The 24,057-nt window shown below is 36.6% G+C and overlaps 1 protein-coding gene across 1 annotated transcript in view; it reads right to left on the reverse strand.

The window, feature by feature from the left end:
- Naaladl2 (N-acetylated alpha-linked acidic dipeptidase like 2) overlaps positions 1–24,057 on the reverse strand; it is a 977,666-nt gene that overhangs the window by 605,750 nt on the left and 347,859 nt on the right. The window lies entirely within an intron of this gene.

The following is a 24,057-nucleotide window of genomic DNA, read 5'->3' on the forward strand; positions in this document are numbered from 1 at the left end:
AACTAACTAACTAACTAACTAACTAACTAACTAACTAACTAACTAACATCTCAAATTATTCACTTTGTATCTCTGATGTAGCCCCCTCCCTCATCTCCTTCTCATCTCACCCACTCTCCCTCTTCTCCAGCTTTGCCCTTTCCTAGACCCCTGATAGGGGAGAACCTCCTCCCATTCTATCTGACCCTAGCCTACCAGGTCTCATCAAGGCATGCTGCATCATGTTCCTCTGTGGCCTGTCAAGGTTGCACTCCTCAGAAGGGATGTGGTCAAAGAGCCAGCCAATGAGTTCATGTCAGAGACAGCCCCTGATCCCATTTCTAGACAACCCACTTGAAACTGAACAGCCAATGAGCTTCCTTTGAACAGGTGGTCTAGATCCTCTCCATGCATGGTCCTTGGTTGAAGTATTGGTCTCTTTAGCCCCCCTTGGACCCAGGAATTTTGGGTCGGTTGGTCTCCTTGTTGAGTTCCTCTCCCCTCTTTGTCTTTCTATCTCCCTCTTCTTCCATAGGGTTTTCTATACTCTGCCCAAAGTTTGGCTATGAGTTTCAGTATCTCCTTTGATACCCTGGTGGATAGAGTTTTTCAAAGGTACCCTGTGGAAGGCTCCTGTCCTGTTACTTGCCTTTTCCTCTTTTTGATGTCTATCCTGTTTTCCCTTCTGAGTGAGGTTTCAGCTTCTTCCCTAGGTTCCTTTTTGTTGTTTAGCTTCTTTAGGACTATAGATTTTAGTATGTTTATCCTATATTACATGGCTAACATCCACTTATAAGTGAGTACATACCATGTTTGTCTTTCTGTTTCTGGGTTACCTCACCCAGGATGATCTTTTCTATTTCCCACCATTTGCCTGCAAATTTCATAATTTCCTTGTTTTTAATTGCTAAGTAGTGTTCCAATGTGTAAATGTACCACACGTTTTCAGTATGTTTTGCAGTTTCTTTATTGTTTTTTTTGTTTTGTTTTGTTTTGTTTTTTTTTCAAAATTCTCCAATGCAACTGTTTAGCTTTGAAATCTTGGAGATAAAATGTCAAGTTATCTATGCACAGAGCAGACATAACAATTTAATGAAGTAATTTAATCTATATTTTTCCTTTTGTGACCGAAATTAAAAAAAAATCCATGTTTTTTTTATCATTTCCCTTAGTGTTTCTATGAACATTTTTCTTGCTCATTACATTGCTTTGATCATATATATACTTATATAGACCTGTTTTAAACAACTGTGAAATAGTGCAAGAAGCCTACACAGCAATCCATGAAACATTACTAGAAACTACAGGTAGGTCTCTGGCATAAACTGGAGGCTAACCTGCATAAAAGAAAACATAATCAGCTATTTTGAAGCTCTTTCACATGTATTCTTTTTTATGTGTCAGTTGTGTGTATTTGTGTGGATGCCTGTGTGTATGTTTCTGGGCACAGATATTTAAGAAAGTAAAGGTGTGTGTGTGTGTGTGTGTGTGTGTGTGTGTGTGTGTGTGTGTGTTTGTTTGTGTTTAAGCCAGACTAGGCTTTGAGATGTCTGCCTTAGGTAATATCAGTTTTACTTTTTTGAGTTTTGTTGACTTTTATCTATCTCTATTGCTGAACAGTGAGCTCTCTGATGTCACTAAACACCCAGTTCCTAGAGATTATCTGTCTCGGCCTCCTGAGTGCTGAAACTATCTGAGCCATCAGAAACTTTCTGCTTGCCATCTGGACCCAGCTTCACAATGGTGTCTTTTCCGTTACTACTTCAGGACATCTCACCGCACAGCTAGCAGAATTCCCTGCTTCTTCCTCTACAAGAAAGAGCATCTTAACTGGTCTCCTCAGACACATACACAATGAATGGTTAAGCTTATGTTTAAGATTCCCCTGGCTGGCTCATGTATTTGAGTATTTGTTTCTTAGAGGTGCAGGAAACTAAGACTTCAGGAGTTTGGTTCCCAGTTAGATGACATACAACACTGTTGGTGATCCTTGAAGGGGATCATCCTACCTTGTTTGCAGTATAGCTTTCTGCTTCTTTATTGAGCAATGATGTTAATAAACCAGGCTTAAAACTCCCTACCACTGAATGAGCTCCTCCTGTCACCATGCCTTCCATAAAATAACAGATTATGTTGTCTGAAATGTTTAACCAAAATTAACATCTACTTTCAATCTCTTCTCTCATAAGTTTAATAATATAGAGGAAAAAAACTCAAAAAAAATATTAGCATTGAACTAAGCCTGTAATTCCAATGTCTATGTTGTGGTTGGCATTACATAGAGACTAAAGGTCTGCTTGAGAGGGCATACCATGCTCATATATAATGATATTAGTTTTTAATATTACTGCTGAGTTTTGAATGTGCAACTCAGTCTCCTGTAGAAAGAATGCCTTGTGTATTGTATGAATGCAACATCTGTCAATTAACAAAAAAAAAGAAAAAAAAACAATATGGTCTATAGGAAAGTGTAGAATAAAAGTGTGGCATCCACCAGGCAGAAAAGATTCAGTGATAGAGCTAGGCATGGGATAGTTGTACAGCAAGATATAAGGTAGACAGTTTCACGGTACCTGAGCAGAGGTAAACAACCACATGGCAGAATATAGATCAGTATAAGTGGGTTATTTTAAATTATAAGCTAGTCAGAGAAGAACCTAGCTATACTGCCTACTTATTTGTAAATATATCTTGAGTCTCATGAATCATTATTCCATGAGTGTGGAGCTGGAAAAACACATACACACAACAGTCCCCTCTAATATATACTCTGAAATACTAAGGCCCAAAATGATAAGGTGGGAGTTTAACCAAGAGTGCTTAGATCATACAGAGAAACTACTCAACAATGCAATTAGCACCCCCAATAAAAGAGGGCAGAAGAAAGCTCCTACCTTTTCAAAAGTGTATAATACAGAGCTGGAATAAAACTTCTGTGAGAAGAGAGGTCCATTCCAAAACTTGTAGACACCTATATCTTAGATTTCTCAGGTCTAAAACCTTGAAAAATAAATTTCTATTGTTTATAAATTGCCCAATCTAAGGTATTTTTTTTAAAGCCACTTGAATGGAATATGATTATTAACAAATTTTTGGTGACTGTGAAGGTGTATAAGCTTAATCTACTAATCTTAATAATTGCTAACACAAAGTAATACTAATTAATTTCTCTAGCACCCAAGTTCTAAAAGAGCTTATTAGTTATGAAATATTCCTTCATTTTTTATTTTTCCTCAATATTATATTATGATCAAATGGATATTTTATTATATCGTCTCTTGCTATTCTAAATTTTACTTTAGTTTTTAATTATTATTTAGCTGTGACCTTCAAAAATATTTAATGAAATAAAATAAAAAGCAATGTTACTTGTTTTTATAAATGAGTTGAAAAGTTCCTCCTATTTCCCTGTTGCTGAGAAATGTTCTCTGAAAGAATAATGAACTTTAGCATACCCTCTGATATGGTCATTAAACAATTTGATAATCTATTCAAAAAATGATAGAGTACACTAAAAAATTTCTCTCATGTATAATAAAAATCTATTATTAACAGGATGCACTCAAATTTTTAGATATTTTATAACTTATTTTGTCATCATCTTGATTGTGATTTTCACATTTAATTTTAAAAACAATGTAATGTTAGTAGATAGTGTTCCTCTCAGGAATATTTTCTATTTAATTCTGAATTCTGGCAAGAAATTATATAAACCTTATAGATAGGAAGCATTTTCTTTTGATTTCTTCTCTAATAGAGATCAAATAAGTTTAGAATATTTGAAGAACAATATCTTTAAACTAAAAATGGTCTGTAACTGATGTCTTATTTTGGAAGAACTATGACCTGCTTGATCAACATCTTCAATACTATATGCCTTTTTTTTTTTTGTTTCCTCTTTGAAGTACAGGCCTTTTATCATTCTCTCCTACTTGCTATTAACTCAACATTTCCAGGCTTTGGCTCATCTCTTGCACAGTACCTTTTCCTACTTTTGAGTCACTTCTTATTTCCTTTTACTGATTTGTCAGTACAACATAATGGTATGTTAGATTAAATCCATTATAACATGAATTCATATGCATACATATTTGTATGAAGTATATTTCTATTTTTAGAATATCAGTTTCAAAACACTATCCTGTTGAAGTTAAAGTGATCCTCCAGTGAGAAAGGGCTCTTGCCAGTTCACCTGATGGCTTGAATGTGATCCTCAGCCTCACATGGTAGATGGAAAGAACAAAGTCTTACAACTTTTTGTCTGAACTCAAATTCATGCACCATATCAGGAACATGAACACACATGCAAAGGCACATTCACACGCACACACATACACACAAATAAATATAATAAATAACATTTAGAAAACACTATGTCAAGCAACTCCCTGCCAATTTAATTTTATTTCAATTATTTCTTTTATGAAATATTTCATATTTCAAATATGTTCTTTTCTAAGGAGAAAAACTAGAAGAAAAAATAAGATTATGACCTAAGATGTTCTTTCCATAAACTGGAGTGTAGATATTTGCTCAGAATTTTGAAGTGCTATTCCTTGGCCTAATATTTTATCCATTAGAGATTAAATCTTTTAAATCTGCTATGCTATACTTGTAGGCTGAATTTAATTCAATAGAAGAGCATCTGTAGAGAAAACTAAACAATACTACTTCATTAACATAAAACTGGAATCCTCAAAGATGCTGACAACGCTTATGCATACACATAATTATAAGTTTGCCAATCTAGTAAAAAGGGCTAGTTCAGGTTCAGTGATAGACATTGTTTCAAAAATTAAGTTGGAATGAGATAGAGGAAAATACTGAAAAGCAGCCACTAGCCTACACAGGCACCAGCACACAAAGACACACAGACTCACAGATACCACACACCCACACACACTCATACACACATACTCATAAAGCAACACCATTTCTTCATAAATAGTGCATAACATTTCAAACAGCCAAGCCTCTTAAGGTTTGATTTTTTTGCTTTAAAAGTTGTTCTAGTTCTTGCTTATATTTTAAATTCTCCCAACTTTTGTTTAGTTTCATTTCTCCAAGGCCCATGTCTGAGGAATGTTGTGTTTTCATCAGTAGGTCTTAGCTGCAAGTTCTAGGAAGTAATTTAGAGTTATGTAAATAGCCAACATTGTTTGGGGGAAACTCAAAGATTCCCCTGAGGAACAACTTGAAAGGCAGCTTCATCTGCATCGCCCTGCAGTTATTGTTAAATAGTTTCTGACTATCGGGGATGGGGACCATTTTCATCTCACATACATAACTTCATCTAAATCATTTACATTTATAGACACATATTTACATATGTATTTTTAAATACAAAAAATAACATATTTCCTCATGGCTTTTCATCCTATTTTTTTCTCATTCTTCCTCTCTCTCTGCCTCAGTCATTTCTTGCCAATGAAGTACCCCAGTGGTTTCCCCATTACCCCTACATAGTACCTGTGTTATACTATCCTCACTAGAATCTCCAACACACAACATACATAACATGCTCCATTTTTACTTTCTGGTTTTTTTTTTTCTGTGCTTATTACAGATTATACACTCACACATAAAGATTTGAAGCTAATATCCTCAAATAAGAATGCTCAGCCTTTGCCTTTTGGGTTCTGGATTGACTCTCTCAGTATATCTTTTAGTGGACTAGCATCCTCTATTCTGAGGAATGGATCTTGGCCTCATGATAACAGTAAGTGCTATGCAAACTGTCAAGATATAGGAAAAATAAGCAGCTCTCATTTGTTGTAAAGTCTATGAACCACTGCAACAACTGGACCATCAATATGTCCACAATGGTGCAGTATCATGAAGATAACCAATAGTTCTCTAACTGGAAAGCTCAATAGGAAGAAACCCATGGCTGGGAATTAATTCTGCTACCTGTAAGTTGTGTACTTTAACTTACCTGTATGGAAGATAACTGTGACTTATCTCATTACCTGTGGGTGCAAACTCATAGGCCATAGAGGAGAACCAGTTACTGTCATTTCCTTAAGCCAGTGTAACAGGAACTAAATACCATCATACTCTCAGGTAGGTGTACTCTCACGCTTTATCAAAGAAACTTCTTTTTGCAATAGATGAAGACTATTAAAGAGATCCACAACTGATGAAAATCCACAGGATAACAACTGGCTATGGGGTAACCAACCCAACTAATACATCTGTATCACAACCACTATACACAAGGCTCAGGGAAAATCATGTAAGATAGGATGGAAGGATGCCAGGGTGTCCGCAGTGAGGTAGTGTTTTCTATATATAACAAGAAAGCTGCACATATGTACACTCAGTAATGAGGTTGCCAGCATAATAGTAACTCTAGCTGAAATGTCAATGTGGACAGAGGGAAATCCACATGGTCTCACCTACTGAGAGGAAGAATCGACTTTCTCCATGGATAATTTCTTACATATGTTGTTCAAACCCAAGTGGTCAGACCTGAATGCATGTATAAATTGATTCAGTAGGTCGTACACACACACACACACACACACACACACACACACACAGTATTTAAAGAAGGGATCATGAATTTGGGAGTTGTCTGATATGGGGGAGATGGAAAGAGGAAGTGATGTTGTGTTGTGCATGTGTAAGGTTCTCAAAAATTAAATAAAAACCAATAAAGCATACTATGCCTGTTCTACTAGATCTTGGTTTTATTTGTGTTGTGTAAAAACTTCACATAAAACTTGTGAAATCAAGTAAACTTCACATTAAAAGGATTTAAAATCATATAAATAGTCACTCATATATATATATATATATATATATATTTTCACTTAAGTAGCAGTAAACATCTTCTTGGCATGAATGGCTTGCTTGAGGGATACTGTTTATGATGTAAAATTCCCTAGAATATGAACAAGGCTATATTTATTTGTGACTTTCCACATTTTTAAAGCCTTTCTTTGCAGTAAATACTTTGAGAGACATGGTAGGAACTTTTGTTATAATTAAGCAGGTTTCTATATTGAACTAGTAATGGTATTAAGGAATTAATTATGATGCAATTTTAATTTACTAACTGAAAAACCTGCAAAAATAGAACCGTGCTACTCCAAACCACAAGGTATTTATTTGAGAGAAAGTTTCACTCTGCCTTAATTTTTAAAATAAGGGTTTCCATGGGCCAGTAGTTCTGGCAGGTAGCATAATGAACTGTCATGGCTGAGGATCGTATTTGGAATTAGCTTTGGCGTTAATGTTCCATTGGCCAACAGAGACTTGATACGGGAGGATTTTTGGCTTTGTTAGACAAAATTCTGTTTATATCAATGTTCAACACCTGCTACTGGATGAGCCACAGAGCAACGCTGATGTCAGAACCGAAGGAAGTGATGCATGCAGTATCCATAGATCCAGGGTGACTGCCAAGAGTATACTCTAAGTGAACAGGCAAAGAAATATCTCAGGAGTGCTACTCAGATTGCTCAGGGAAAAGCAAAACAAAACAAAAGAAAACTCCCAGCATCCTTGGGATGCTTTACTATTATCCATTCATATTTTCTTACATGTATGTAGAAGAAAAAATGCCCATCTGTGGCAGTTGATAATATTCATATATTAGAAAAACAAAAGTTGGGCTAGAGAGATAATTCAAGCAGCAAAATGTTTGTTTTGCAAACCAAAGTTTGATTCCCCAAACGCACGTTAAAAGTAGGATATGGTAGCATGTAATTGTATTCTCATTGCAAATAATGAGAAAACTGGTGAGCTCCTCACTAAGGGAAGATCCTGCATCAAAATATAAAGTGGATACCATGAGACCTGAAAGGCTAGGGTCAGATGGAAGAGGAAGAGGACCTCCCCTATCAGTGGACTTGGGAAGGAGCATGGGAGGAGATGAAGGAGGGAGTTACAGCTGGGATACAAATTGAATAAACTGTAATTAATAAAAAAAATAATGCCTAAGAAGAAAGAGTCAAGGCTAAGGATTTTTGAGTATTGCACAGTAAGAAAGTGCACAAAGCCCTGGGGTTGATACCAGCAAGGAGAATAATTTAAATGCCATGGTATGTTCTAGAAGATTACTACTCATGACAAAATGACACGGGAAAATTAATACACCACTTCAATGACACAAAAGATAACTTTTGACAGATTGAGAATGCTCTGGACAAGCTAAACTGAAACTGATTACATATTACATGAAAAATTGGTGCAAAAAATGTATTATCTATGAAGGACCTCAATTCTGAACTTTTTTATTTTTCTTTCTTTTTTTTAATATTTATTATTAGTTACATTTTATTAACTCTGTATCCCAGCTGTATCCCGCTCCCTCATTCCCTCCCAACCCCACCCTTCCTCCCTTATCTCCTCCCTGCCCCTTTCCAAGTCCACTGATACGGGAAGACCTCCTCCCCTTTCATCTGACCCTGTTTTATCAGGTTTAATCACAGCTTTTGATGGAGCACATTGCATAAAACTAGAAGGCATGCTGGTGGACTACTTGATACTCAACAAATCCTCTTTTTAATTTTATATTCATGTCAAACAAATTCTATAGAGAGCAAAACAAACTTGATTTGAGTAAACAGAACACACTCAAGTAAGATGCCACATCAAGCTATGAATTAATCCATATGCTTGAAAAAAGTTCAGTGTTACAACTCTTTCTCTGTCACCCTTACCCACACTGTACAGAAGGTAACTCGATGGCTCGTCATTACGATACGGATTGCAAGGCGGAAACATAATGGAAAACTTTGTGATTTTGAATCTAAAGTACATTTATAAAAGAAGTATAGTGAATAAATGACATAAAGGTATTGAGGCTAATGAGGTGTGAAGGGCTACATCAGGCCTGCAAGGACAATACCCTGCATGTTATTAGTATCTGCATTCATATCTGCTTGCTGTTTTCCCCCCAGAGGGTATCATGCCACATAACCACTTTTCACGTTAAATTATTTTAATTCTGAAGGCATTTTCAGAAAATGGACAAATTAATCTGCACACCAGGCATTGCAGGTCTTCAGTTTCGTCTGCTTCATTCTGTGATACAATAACATAAATCCAGAAGGCATACAGGCTCGTTAGCAGCTTTGACTAAATAATAGGCTGCTCAAATAATTACACACCCGTGTGTACACACACATAACTTCCTAAAATTTATCTCTCAATGAAAATAAAAAAATTAATTTTATTTATTTTTTTATTATTAGTTACATTTTATTAACTCCATATTCACAGCTGTATCCTGCTCCTCATTCCCTCCCAATTCTACCCTCCCTCCCTGATCTCCTCCCTGCCCCTTTCCAAGTACACTGCTTGGGGAGGAACTCCTCCCCTTTCATCTCACCCTGTTTTATCAGGTATCTTCAGGAATGGCTGCAAAGTCCTCCTCTGTGGCCTAGCAGGGCTGCTCTTCCCTTGTGGGGTGGGGAGGTCAACGAGCCAGCCATTGAGTTCCTGTCAGAAATAGTCCCTGTTCCCCTTACTACAGGAAACCAATTGGTTACTGAGCTACCACGGGCTACATCCAAACAGAGGTTCTAGGTTTTATCCATACATGGTTCTTGGTGGAGTATCAGTCTCAGAAAAGACCCCTGTGCCCAAATATATTTGGTCCTTGTGGAAGTCCTATCTTTTCCACGTCATACTAACTCCCCTTCTTTCATATGATTCCCTGCACTCTGCCGAAGGTTTGGTTATGAGTCTTAGTATCTGCTTTGATAAAATTAAATTAAAAATTTATAAAAAAATAAAAAAAGAAGAAGACAGCATGGAGGTTATAGGCATGATACAATGTAATGATTTTGATCATACAAAGGTGAATGAAGTGCAACAAAAATACTTTATTTCTCTAGTTGCTTTCTTGGTTCATGTACACAGAAAACTTTATCACTTGAATCTCTTTATTGGAGAATTTGCCTATCACTTAGGAGTGCTTACTGCACTTCCAAAAGAACCAACAACATTTCAGAGAGCTAACAACTTTTGTAGCTGCAGCTCCAAGAAGACTAAAATCCTATTCTGGCCTTCTCTAGTACAAAGGTGCCATGCCTTTCCTCATATACCCACATGACAACAGTGAAAAGGGTTTGATCTCAAAGTTAACAATCAGAAAGGTAATAACTAGGCAAATAATGTGATTATGTTGTGTTTCTTGTTTTATCAGTCAGACTTTCATTGCTGTGACAATAAAATACCTGATAAAAATTTAAAAAAAGAAAATAAAAATATACTGATTCTACCTCTTGGCTATTATGAATAACACAACAATAACTATGAATGTAAAAATATCAATATCTTTTGCTTATATAGTCTAATTTTTCCTGAATGTGTGTATATGTGTGGGGGGAGCATGAATGTTTAGATTTGTATGTATATGTGTCAATGAGCATGTGTATATGCATATGTGCATGTGTGTGTGTGTGTGTGTGTATGTGTGTGTGTGTGTGTGTGTGTGTGGCAATGATACTAGTTCAAACACCTATGAAGCATAATATTTGAAGTGAATTTGATGTAGGGCTTTCAAGGACATGTAAAAGTTACTGATTAACAGAAACTGCCAGGACTATTTTATTTCCTTCAGGATTTCACTCTTGGGTAATCTGTTGTCTTAGATATTCTCTGAGTAGGGAATTGAAAGCACATTTTGATCTTAAACTCAACCATATTTTATCAAAATATAACCAATATGTATGTAGCATCCATCTGCTAATGTGTAGCTGAAATGGCTAAGGAGGTAAAGAAGACAGACAAGTCTCTGGTTTGGGTACATGTACAAGTACAATAAATGCAAATAAACAGATAAAATTGGACGTTCTGACAAACTTCTTTCCATAATGGTAGAAGAGTCAAGAATGCAAGGAAAGAAATTACTAACAAAGCATAATTTTTTACATTTGAACAATTCAAAATATATGGAATAGTTTATCCAAAGATTGTATATGATAGAACATTTATACATTGCCTGATGCCAGACCACAAGACAAGTCATGCTGGGATTAAAATATGTAGAAATCACATAGACTGCTGTCTGAACGAAAGATCCATGTATCTATTATTATGTTAATGCCAAGCTGTTTTGATGCCTTTAGGTTAGTAGTATGTTTTGAAGTCCTGGACTGTAATCTTGCTTTCTTGTTTGGCTATGTTAGATATGGCACAAAGTTTGTGCTTCTCTATAGACTCCTATCCCCAATATTATAACACTTATTCTTATTAAATTTTCATATTTGATCACATTCTTTCCTCTCTTTGGAGTCCTCCATGAGCCTTCTCTCTTTTACCCTCATCTGCCTATCTACCCAGCTTAATGTTCTTTCTTTTATTTATCAAAATAATGAAAAAAAACCAACAAAACTGAAAAAAAGACATAAAACACATTTAAAAAAAAGAATATATAACAAATCATGGCATCCATTTTGAATTAGTCAGCTATTTCCAAGCATGAGGCCAATGATAAAATGTAGTTGATATACCCAATGTCATTCCATGAAAAGAACTGAGTTTCCCTCTCAGGAAGTGTCAGATATAAACAGCATCTATATTATGGAGGGCCTTTGTGCCCACTCCCCTTCCCCTTGCTTAGATTTTGTCTGGCTTGAATATATATATGTCTTATGTGTCCTGCCATAGTTTCTGTGAGTTGATAAGCACATCAGCCTTATAAATAAACACTTTTTTATTATTATATTTACTTACTTGCTTTTAGCAGGATTCTTAGTAACTTTACTCCCAACTTTATAAAAGTAGCAGTTGTAAAGAAATCATTATTTCCACATTTTAATAATTATCTATGGCTATCAAGTGTTATAGATATAATACAATTAAAACCGTCATTAAGCCTAAATTAACATGAGTTATTTCCTAAACTCTAATGGAAATAACAAATATACATACATACATGTATATTATACATATTATTTTATACATACTTATGTGTATATTACTTTATACACATACAAATATATAAAGTATACATACATTTATATGTATGTATACATATGTATATATGTGTGTATATTTATGTATACTATATGTATAAATATATGTATATATGTATATACATATATGTGTAAATACATATAAAACAAACCAAAATTAAATTTTCTTTTAATATTAACAGTACAGATAATTTTTGGAGAGATAAGAGAATGTTGAATCAAGACAAGTAATGTCAAACTTTTTTTTCATGACTAGATTCATATAATTTCTTGTCATACAAAGAGTCAAAAGAATAATTTTACAAATCAAATAAGAATCCAGCAGTACGTTTGTGACAGATTATTGGCAGCCTAGAAAAAGTATTTAAGTAATCTTTGGAAAGGATAGTTACAAATTGCCACTCAAATATTTCCTCCATTAGGAACCTATTGAAATGACATCATGTCATAGGAACTAATAGAAAAGCAATCATTCAATTTATGTTTAATTTCACTTATATGCAACTTCATTCTACTCTAGGAATACACTTGTTAGCACCCATCCTGCCTAGACCAATATTTACTGTATGCAATAATTTTAATTCCAAAAAAGCCAAGCTTTATATTGAGATTTTAACTTTTTTTCAGTGACATGGGTATATAAAAGTCTTATAGAACAACACCAAATAAGGGCAATAGACAGTACATATGTGGAGAGAATGTTATGTCCTCCAACACGAGAGCACGAAGTCACTTAAAATCAATTCGGGACTGGAACTACAGAATTGATGAGAAACTTAAGACTAGACATTACTGGGGCTGTCTAGGTCTCAGAGAGTAAAGGAAATTATCACCAATCCTGGCAACTTGAGTTCAGCCACAGCACCTATATGATAGAAAAAGAAACCGGACACCTGTGAGTCACCTTCTCTTGGCGACTCATGCTGTGGCACATGGTCTCTCTCACACAAAATAAATGTATTGCTTTGATTTTTAAGATTCGAAAACATGTAAAACTCCAGTTAAGCAGCGAATTGCCAAATAATCAGACAGTAAACAGCAGGGACCTCCATAAGTTTGTATTCCTGTGCCATGTTTACAGGATCAGATATAGAAAAGTGAGGTGCAAGTTGGAAATTTCCAGTGGACGAGGGATTAAGAGAAAAAGAAGACTTGTGGCATCATGGTAAAGACGTGCTATCAACATGGGCGAAAAAAAAAAAAAAACTATGCTTGCTTTGATAATATCCCTCTATTTATTGATGAAACAGATTCGATGATAAGAATGCTTTGCAAATATTCACACAATACTAAAAGTAACCATATTAAGATATTAGAGGTGAGAAAACTGGTATTCAGCATAGTTGAATTAGTGACTGTCATAAAAACTTAATATAGTGATTGATTTCAGGAGTCATGTTGTTGATACTCCATACAGATAATCAAGTGGTTTCAGTTGATGAAAAAGAGATCCATGGTAGCAGAGGAGTGCCAGAGGATCTCGTGGACAGGAAAGCATTTCACAATCTCTAGAGCAGTGTGAGCACATGATAAAATCAACCATAATAACAGGGGTGATTATACTGCATATAATCACCTAACCAAAATCTTTTAGTTGTGTGTAAGAATACAAACTAATTTACAGGATGTTTTAACCGGTTGTACAGCCAGTCCTCAATGTGGTAATCTTGAATGCGTACAAATTTAAACAGTTAAGCTGTTTAAATATTTATTTTACCTTTTAAGTGTTGTATGTATTTTGAGACATATGTGTGCAGGCGCCCACTGAGGCCAGAAGAGAGTTGGATCCCCTGCAAACGGAGTTATAGGTGTATGTGAGCTGGCCTGCAGGAGTTCCGGGAATGAACTCCATTCTTTTCTAAGATCAGCAAGTACTCAACCACAGACCAACTCTCCAGCCCCTGTGCTCACCTCAATTATACTTTGTTATGTTAGCTAATTGGCAGTTTAATAAAAATTAGCAAAACTAGTTCAGGAATCATATTATCATCTTTACCATTTCCATAGATTTTATCAGAGAACAATGCTTTGTATCTAGTGAAGACTCTATAAGGAAAAAAAATTTCCTTTCTGATGACAGCTGACTTTTTTATTTCTCAGGGTCAGCCAAAGAAGACTGATGATAAACAGTACCTTAACTCATCTAAAGCTGAGACAGGACATAAACAGATCCATCAAAACTAAATCAGTAGCTGACATTTGTACAAAACACACAATTAATCCAAAGGTTTATGGCCTCACAAGATAAATAACTGTCAGGAAGCCTTTCTTTTCTAAAAGTGTACTTCCTAAAGAATTTCAAGCTCACCCTGAAAGCCAGCACAATACAAGCATCTGCTTTCCATAAAACTGCCTAAGTTTCATGATTTTATATAAGTTATAAATGTGATACCACACGTTAGATAAAAGTACTGTCAGATAACTTACTGTAGTAATTTAACCGCTAAACATGGAAACAGCATGTCTTTTCAAAATATCTTGATATTGCTATCTTGAATTGATGAGAAACTTAAGACTAGACATTACTGGGGCATTCTGGTTTTTTAGATCTTCATTTATTTTGTTTTTTTTTTTTTTTTTATAAAACTATTGATTCTCTAAGTACAGTCTCAAAAGTGAAAGAATGGAATGCCCATTCATTTTCAGACATGCATGTACACGCACCTCATATGCATGCAGACACACTGAAATGCGTATACAAACACATTATGATTACAAACATTTATACATGAATAAATAAACAAGTAAATGAAGCTTAATGTGGAGCAAAGACAGAGACTGGCAGGGCTTTTGACAACCAAAGCTCAAAGTTCTCTCATCCATTTAGTTGTTTGAGACTCTGGAGGTTCTCCTTCACTTTATTTGAAAAGTGAAAATAACAGGTGTAGTGTGTCTGGTTTTATGTTGAGGTCTTTGATCCACTTGGACTTTAGTTTTGTGCGGAGTGATAAGTACGGGTCTACTTGCATTTTTCTACATGTAGATATCCAGTTAGACCAGCATTATTTGTTGAAGATGCTATCTTTTTTTTTTTTCTGTTATATGGTTTTGGCATCTTTGTCAAAAATTAGGTATGTGCAGAACTAAAAAAAAAAAAAAAAATGTGGGCCCAGGGCCCTTTTCTGAGACTGATACTCCAAACAAGGACCATGCATGGAGATAACTTAGAACCCCTGCACAGATGTAGCCCATGGCAGCTCAGTCTCCAAGTAGGTCTCCTAGTAAGAGGAACAGGGACTGTCTCTGACATGAACTCAGTGGCTGCCTCTTTGCTCACCTTCCCCTGGGGGTAGGTGACACCCTTACCAGGTCACAGAGGAAGACATTGCAGCCAGTCCTGATGAGATCTGATAGGCTAGGGTCAGATGGAAAGGGAGGATGACCTCCCCTATCAGTGGACTGGGATGAGAAGAGAGAAGGAGGCTAGGAATGAGAGGAGAAGGGGGAGGGGACTACAGCTGGGATACAAAGTGAATAAACTATAATAAATAAAAATTCTTAAAATGCTTAGGGAAGACAAGAAAAGTGAATCAGTTGCTGTGATTAGATGTGATAAAGTCCACTCAAATCTCATCTAGTGTCCTGCAGGTCACACGCAGGCTGTCTTCTGTGCCACTGCAGCATGTGTGGATGCTTACTAACCTACACTGGACATATTTGTTTCAAAAGCACACTTATTGGATGAATGTGTATAGGTTTTCAGTACCAGTGGGTTTGGTGGTGGTGGGTATTAGACAATATTATCCCTTAAAGCAGAATCTAATTACTCACTAGCATATACTGCTACCTCTTACATGAAAAGATTCCTGTGGTCTCAGAGACAGCTGAGTTGCCATGAACGTTTGCTTATTCTTTAGGAAATGATATCAAACACAGCAGTGGACATGTAATGTGGATTACAAAACTTCTCTCCAAACACCAGCCTTCAGTCTCCTTCATTGTGAGAAAAAAAAAATCAAGATTAGTTGTTAGTATAAATATCTTGCTGCAGCTAGTCTCTACCTCAATTTAAAAATATTTCTTATTTATTCTATGATAATTTCATATATTTGTAAAATATATTTGGCAGCTGGAAACAACCAGATATCCTTGAGTTGAGGAATGGATACAGAAATTGTGGTACATTTACACAATGGAATACTACTAAAAACAAAGCAACTAAAAACAAAGAAATCATGAAATTTGCAGGCAAATGGTGGGAAATAGAGAAGATCATCCTGATTGAGGTATCCCAGAAGCAGAAAGGCACACGTGGTATAAACTCATGTATAAGTGGATATTAGACATATAATGTAGGGTAAACATACTAAAATCTGTACAGCTAAAGAAGCTAATCAAGAAGGAGGACCCTGGGTAAGAGCTCAATCTTCATTCAGAAAGGCAAATGAGATGGATATCGGAAGAGGGAGAAAACAGGGAACAGGACAGGGGCCTACCATAGAGGGCTTCTGAAAGACTCTACCCACACAGTATCACAACTCATGCTGAGATGCATAACCAAACTTTGGGCAGAGTGCAGGGAATCTAATGAAAGAAGGGGGAGATAGAAAGATCTGGAGGGAACAGGAACTCCACAAAGGGAGCAACAGAACTCAAAAATCTGGGCACAGAGATCTTTTCCGAGACTGATACTCCAAACAAGGACCATGCATGGAGATCACTTAGAACCCCTGCACAGAAGTAGCCCATGGCAGCTCAGTGTCCAAGAGGGTTCCCTAATAATAGGAACAGGGACTATCTCTGAGATGAACTCATGGGCTGGCTTTTTTATCACCTCCACCTGAGAGGTGAGCAGCCTTACTAGTTCACAGGGGAAGAGAAAGAAGCCAGTCCTGCTGAGAACTAAAAGACTAGGATCAGATGGAAGGGGAGGAGGACCTCCCCTATCATTGGACTGGGGGAGAGGCATAGGAGAAGAAGAGGGAGGGAGGGTGGGATTAGGAGTAGATGAGGGAGGAGGCTACAGTTGAGATAAAAAGTGAATAAACTGTAATTAATAAAAATAAAATTAAAAAAATAAAAATATGTATTTGGCATAATATATTTAATTGTATTCAGAATAATGAACTATTTTCTTCAATGCATTTTATATATATTCAGGAGAGTGGATTTTATCATATTAGCCAAATTATAACATTATTCAAGCCTGAAAGAACAATTTTTGCTTTTTCTTTTTTTTATGTTCACATGTAACAGGTTATCAGAATGTAGTTCATGTCTGATTAATCAACTGTTTTTTCCCTAGTGTATAGTTATGCAGTTCCATAGTGTACAGGTATTCTACAAATATACTAGAAATAAATTGCACTCATTTGCTCTATAAACGGACATAGACTCTGTCTAGGAGTTTTGTTACCAAGAGCAAACTGCAGAATCCAGAATGATGTGTTCTGGCAGTTCAGCTTTTGCTGAACTTTGATTACTTTTCAAAGGGAAGTAATATGAAAGTTTTAAAATTACTTTATGAAATGAAAAGGAAAATTACTCTGAGACAGTTACTTCATAGATGACTACATGGTGTCCCCTACACTGATAAAACTAAGACACTTTCACCATGCGGCTTGCTCATTGTTTTCGAAGAGCACATGTGGTGAGTGATAGACCTTTCCCTCAGCAACAGTATGTCAGCATAACAAAAGATGATTTGGAATTCTGAAGTTATACAGAGGGTTTTTGCATGTGCCCTAAAGGAATGACTAACAGATCACTTTGAAAAAAATAACATTTTCTAAATATAAGAAATTAAAATAATGAACATGTTGCTAAGCAACAAGCTTCTTAAAGTTATACAGACAGATGTCTAAAGAGAATATTCTACATTCAGTGGATAACATCAGCACTTGATCAAACAGAATCCCTGATATTCTTGGATTACAGCCTTTTTTCTTTTGAAGTAAAGTTGGAGTTTACTAAAAATAATTTAAGATATTAATATAGATGTAAGCCAAATGAAGGCACTTGGAGAGACATGCACACACTTTAGAGTGCACATAGGATCAACTGGAGAATAGGGAGAGAGTGGTGATGGAAGAGGCTGGAAGAAGAGAGGAGAGGGAGGCAGGGAGAGGCTGATTCTAAGCATTACTCATTTCCACCAGGGATGTTAAAGGACTTCCTCAACTAAACCTGAGAAGTTCAAATTCTGCTTTGTTCAACTCCCGGTTCCTCAAGGGCACTTTGGAGAAAGAGCATAAAAACTGAAAAGACTCCAGACATTCTTGCTTATTTGGCACTTTTCTAAGTAGCTTCAGGAGATTAAATTAAAATGTGAGTCACTACCTCCACCACAAACCAGAGAGCTTTACTGGAATAAATTGCTCTCTTTCAAAGTTCTAATCCCTTGACTCAATTAAGGGGTTTCTACACAGGCTAAGAATGTTTGGAGCTAATTGGCACTTTTGTTTTCAATGTTAGATTTAATTTTCTGTGAATAAAATGTTACAACATGGAAAACACTAGTTCTATTAAAACATTGTTCAGATAGGTAATTATAGAAATGCTAATTAATTAATTAATTAATTAATCCTAACACCCTTTACAACTACAGTAATTCTAAAGGCAAAGAAGTTGCAAAATAAGAGTTTTAGCATTTGGATTTAAAGATGACTTTCTAAAATTGTGTGTGTTGAGGATCATGTGTGTGTGTGTGTGTGTGTGTGTGTGTGCGCGCGCGCGCGCGCAGGTGTTAGCTAAGGTCAGAAAATTGACATCAGGCCCCCGGAACTGAAGTGACAGGCCATGGTTAACTTCCATGTGAGTGCCCGGAACCAAACCCAAGGCCATAGAACAGCACTCTGTGCTCTCTGCTGTGCTCAGACCTTTCAACACCCAGCCCCATAGTATTTGAAATGAGAGACTGGGATTGAGTGAAATATGACAGTGGAGTCTGAATAGAGGGTCAGGTGCTAAGATTTGTTCATGTTTATAATTTTAGTAAATACATGTATACATATATATATATATTTTTTTCTCTTATATAGTGTTTATAAGCATATTCTCCCATATAGCATATATGTACATGTGTGTATGTATATATATTTATATATTCTCCTATATAGTGTTTAAGATGGGCTTCCAAAAGCTGCATTACATTTAAATATTGATTTTAGATTTTTTTTTTTTTTTTTTTTTTTTTGCTTTCGTTTAGACAAGCCTAGACTGGGCTCAAGCTAATGGTTCTGTCACTTATTAATTTTATTGAAGTTACTCTTGTATAAGTAGGAATTAAATATTACCTGGCTGATATTACTTCTTCAGTGAAGAAATAGATGTAAATATGTTCTTAATTCATTTTATATTCAGCTACTTCATCAAGTTCTTTGTAATCTGTAGAATCAGCTGGTTGTCTAAGTACACATTATCATCAGCACACTGACAGTTGCTCTTATTCTTTCAAAGGTTTATAATGGTCATTTTTTTCTAACAAACTTAAATTCAGTGTTCATCTGTTTTTACGTAGGTTTAGGGTTTTATTTAGATTGAAATTTCCTGGTCTCGCCTTTTTAGTAAGCATTGTAATACACTCAAGTCATTCCCTTCTCATTTATCTTGGAAGTTTATCAGGCTTGGTTATGACATTTTATCAAATGCCTGTTCAATGAATTTTGATGTGACTTCTTCTGCAACCATCTAAAATCATGAAGCATGGCACTAATTTTCTTGGTTCTGGACACTGCACCTGTCTGACACAGTAAGATTAAAATTTTGATAAACTCCAGGGTGTATTCCATGGGGCTTTTTTTTTTTCTCATAGATATTTCTCGTGGATTCATGAGAATCATTGATTGACATTTTTACCTTTTCTGCTATGTTCATCAGATGCTGGGGTAATGTACTGTGTTCACAAAATCAATGCATAATTTTTAAAGATTTTTTAACTTCTCATCTCCTGCCTCATATGTGTGTGTGTCTGTGTGTGTGTGTGTGTGTGTGTCTGTGTGTGTATGTGTGCTTGTGACTTCGTGTGTGCCTATGTTTGTTGAGCTGAAGGAATTAGTTCCACCGGAGCTGGTGTTTTGTGCTGTCGTACACGAGTGCTGGGAAACAAACATAGGTTCTCCTTAAGAGTAGTCCATGGTCTTAACAGTTGAACCATCACCCCAGCCTCACTGTGTAAATTTTTAATGTATCCTGTGGCCTAGTATAATTACAATGATATTGAAATAATAATCTGTGTGTGTTTGTATGCATCCATGATGAGAGGGGGGAAAAGAGAGAGACACACACACACAGAAAGTAAGAGAGAGAGACTGAGAACATGTCAAACAAGAAGTCAACCCATCTCCTGGTGTCATTGCTCTGGTGCTGCCCACCTTGTCTTTGAGCCTTGGTCTCTGGCTGGAATGTGGGCTTAATTGTTAGAACAGGCTGGATGGACCGTGATCTTCGGGAATCTGTTTGTTTTTTGTTCACTGAACTGTAAGTTCCCACTGCTATACCAGCTCTTAAATGTGAGTTCTATACGGCTCAGCAAGCCCTCCTTGTGCTTGTACACCAAGTGTTTTACTGACGGAGATTCCCTAAAATAATGGTGTTTTGGATGTTTAATCTAATTCACCTGTAACTGTTTCTGCCTTCCTCTGGAAAATCTCAAAATATATTTTTCAACCTCTGTTAGAAAATCCAGCTATTTCGTTTTTACCTTTTAGTAACTTTTACATTAATAGGAACTCTTCCATTCCCTCTGTTTTTAAATAAGCTGCCTTAGTTTTATGTTAATTTCAAACTTGTATTTTAATGCATCGTTCATCCATGGCCACATCATTTTCACCTTTCTTAAGCTTAGCAGGCTTTTCCTTCGTTCTTTCCTAAAGTACATTTTCAAGAAGTTAAATTGAACTTATATTTTCTAAGCAAACACACACATACACACATTCTGTTAAAGGCTACCAACATAATTTATTTTAAAGTTCCCCGCTAGTTAATTGTAATTTATTTTATAATTTATTTAATTAGTTAAAGTGAGCAGTGCATTCTTTTACTTATGCATTTTCTTGTATAGTAATGAGGCACCCAGTGGGTGAGGGAAAGATGCCCTCCCCCGACCTTCATCCCTTGCCACCTATGGTAGTCAGGAGAGCTGGCCTGGTCATGAGTGAAGGACAGCTGGCCCTGGGGTCATGAGTGAAGAAGAGCTGGCCCTGCCTCTCATGTCCTGCTGTACTCGGGCGAGCTGGCCCTGAACATTGCCTAGACAGCACAGTAGAGCTGGCCCTGGCTGTGGGAGTTGCAGGTGAGGCAGCCCCAAGGGCGTGAGTGCAGGAGATTTGTTCCTGCCTCTGGTGTTCTGGGAGCTAGTATGCATGAGGGAGAGATGCCCTTCTCCTCTCCCTCAACCCTCACCATCTGTGGCAGCCACTTGAGCTGGCCCTGAGGTCATGAACATGGGAGAACTGGCTGTGTTCTATGTTTGTCACCAGCTGCAACACTCCAGAGAGAGCACTCTGCACCTCCCCTGGGCAGCAGGGTAGAGTTGGCCCTGGTTGCAGGGGCTACAGGTAAGCCAGCCCCAAGGGGAGAGCAGGAGAGCCAGAGGCTGGCCAGCTCAGAGACTACTCAGGCATCCAGGATATTGAATTGGCTCACCCCAATGTCTACCCTGCTACAGTGCATAACGAAGCTGATCCTACAGAGCCCAAACTGCTGGATCTCCATGACATAGCACAACAGGATATCTTAGAGGAAAAAGGTCCCAGTGATGTTTCATTATTGATAGGGTAGAATAGGGTAGCAGAAGCCAGAGGCCTCGTACCAGATAAAAGAGTCATTGCTACGAGGATTTGCAAGCAAAGAAGTGTGGCTATAAGGGTATACCATGTGATACACTGTGACACACTACACCTTCCACTCTAAGATTTTTTTTTTTCTCTTCTGGGGACAGTGGAGGCTACAAGGGTGGATGGTGTGTACAAGGGGAGGAGGAGATGAGTAAGAGTGGGATGCATGATGTGAAATTCACAAAGTACCCATAAAAATGTTTAGAAAATAATGACTAATGATGCACCCAAGTCCATGGTTGTCTTCCATATTAACCCTTTCTGTATCTCCCAGTTTCTTTAAAATGATTCCCTTTAGTTTAATCAAGATAATTATAATTCAGTCCCAGTGTCAACTCAGAAGAAAACACATTCAACTTCATGCATCTGGGAAGGTTCAAGCTATAATATTTACTTGTAGTTTTTGACTGTTACTTACAAGAAGTTTGGATAATAAGACTTATTAAAGGCATTTCTGAATTTTAGCACCATCTTTTTGAACCCAAGTATCTGACTGACTTTCCTAGGTGTGTCTTCAATGTTAATGGGAATAGGGACTGCCTCTGACATAATCTGATTGGCCTACTCTTTGATCACCTCCCCCTGAGGGGGAATAAATTTACCAGGCCACAGAGGAAGACACTGCAGTTACTCCTAATGAGACCTGATAAACTAGGATCAGAAGGAAAGAGAGGAAGACCTCCCCTATCAGTGGACTTGGGGAGAACTATGTGTAGAGAAGGGGAAAGGAGGGTGGGATTGGAAGGGGAGGAGGGAGGGGGTCACCGGGGGATACAAAGTAAATAAAGTATATTTAATAAAAATTAAAATTAAAAATGGAAAAAAAAAACATATATTCTCTGTTCTAAAATAATAACCTTCGTGCATATTTCAGGAAAATCCCCCACTCCGATTATTATTCCTTACACTTTTTGGATGTTCCCTGTGTATTTAAAGGTGCAGGTGTTTCCACTATTAGTCTGTACAAGTGAAGAACTTCCTCCCAGGTTGTAGTTACCTGCAGGTCCAGTGCGGTGGTTCTGTATGTAAGGCTCCAGCCTCCAAGTCTGAGAACCTGACTGCAACACCTAGGACTCATATAGTGATTGGAGAGAACAGATTCCCTAGTTGTCCTTTGACCTCCACATACACACCACAGAACCCCCACACACCCTCCCCACTACCACACGGTAGCACTGAGGACCTGTGTGCAAACTCCTCTACCTGGTGAGCCATCTAACTGGTCTTAATCTATAAATGGTACTTTACTCCTTTATTTGATTTTGCCTTCTAAATTATACACCTATTTATACTGAGTTTCAGTTATTTTTTTCTTTTCTTTTTGAATATATTTATTTTTTTATTAATTAGTTTATTCACTTTGAATCCCAGTTCTTGTCCTTGTTGTATATTTGAGCATATCTTGGAAATATGCCTAGAAGTGGTATAGCTGGATCTTGAGTAGCACTATTCCTAATTACCCGAGAAAACTCCAGATTAATTTCCAAAGTGGTTATACAAGTTTACACTCCCACCAGCAATGGAGGAGGGTCCCCTTTCTCCATACCCTCTCCAGCATGTATTGTAAATTAAAAAATGGGGTACAGAGCTAAATAGAGAATTCTCTGTAGAGGAATATAGAATGGCAGAGAAACACTTAAAGAATTGCTCAAAGTCCTTAGTCATCATGGAAATGCAAACTGTGATTTTACCTTACACCCATAAGAATGACTAAGATTAAAAAAAAAAAGTCTATGTGATTACTTTATAAGACAACTGAATCATGTAATCCATCATTCTTTACTTAAATAAAAACACCATATAGTGAAAAATAAACACACAATTTATGTTAGAGTATAATATTTATTCTTAAAATAAGAGCCAAATTTGAAATAATGTTATTTATCAAATTTGTATATTATGATTTTTTCAGGAAGTTATTTCATCTCCATCCAACTAAATTTGGACACAAGCTATTAAAATAAACAGTGGACAAAAGCCACTTACTTAATAAAGAGTACTGAAAAAACTGGACATTCATATGCAAGATTAAACTAGTCCCTATTTTTCATACAAATTTAACTCAAAATGAAACAACCATTCCAATAGTATAAATGTTCAGAATATAGAAGGAACAGAAAAATTCAAATGAACATTTGATTAGGATATAAAACTAGCAAGAGGACAATGAAAGATGAGGGAGAAAATTAAAGGGAGGAGGAGGAGGGAGAAAAGGTAATGGAATTTGGGATGATTAAGGAAACCAATAATAGTGGAGAAAGAGGAAGCCAGGGGAGTACATATATGTATGAAAATGTAAAATATAAATGGATATGAAACTGACAAAACAAAACATACTTCTCTGAAGGATAATTTAAAATTAATTTTAA

This window comes from Psammomys obesus, unplaced genomic scaffold (genome assembly GCF_907164565.1).
Source record: "Psammomys obesus unplaced genomic scaffold, mPsaObe1.curated_primary_1811, whole genome shotgun sequence".
NCBI classification, from domain to species: domain Eukaryota; kingdom Metazoa; phylum Chordata; class Mammalia; order Rodentia; family Muridae; genus Psammomys; species Psammomys obesus.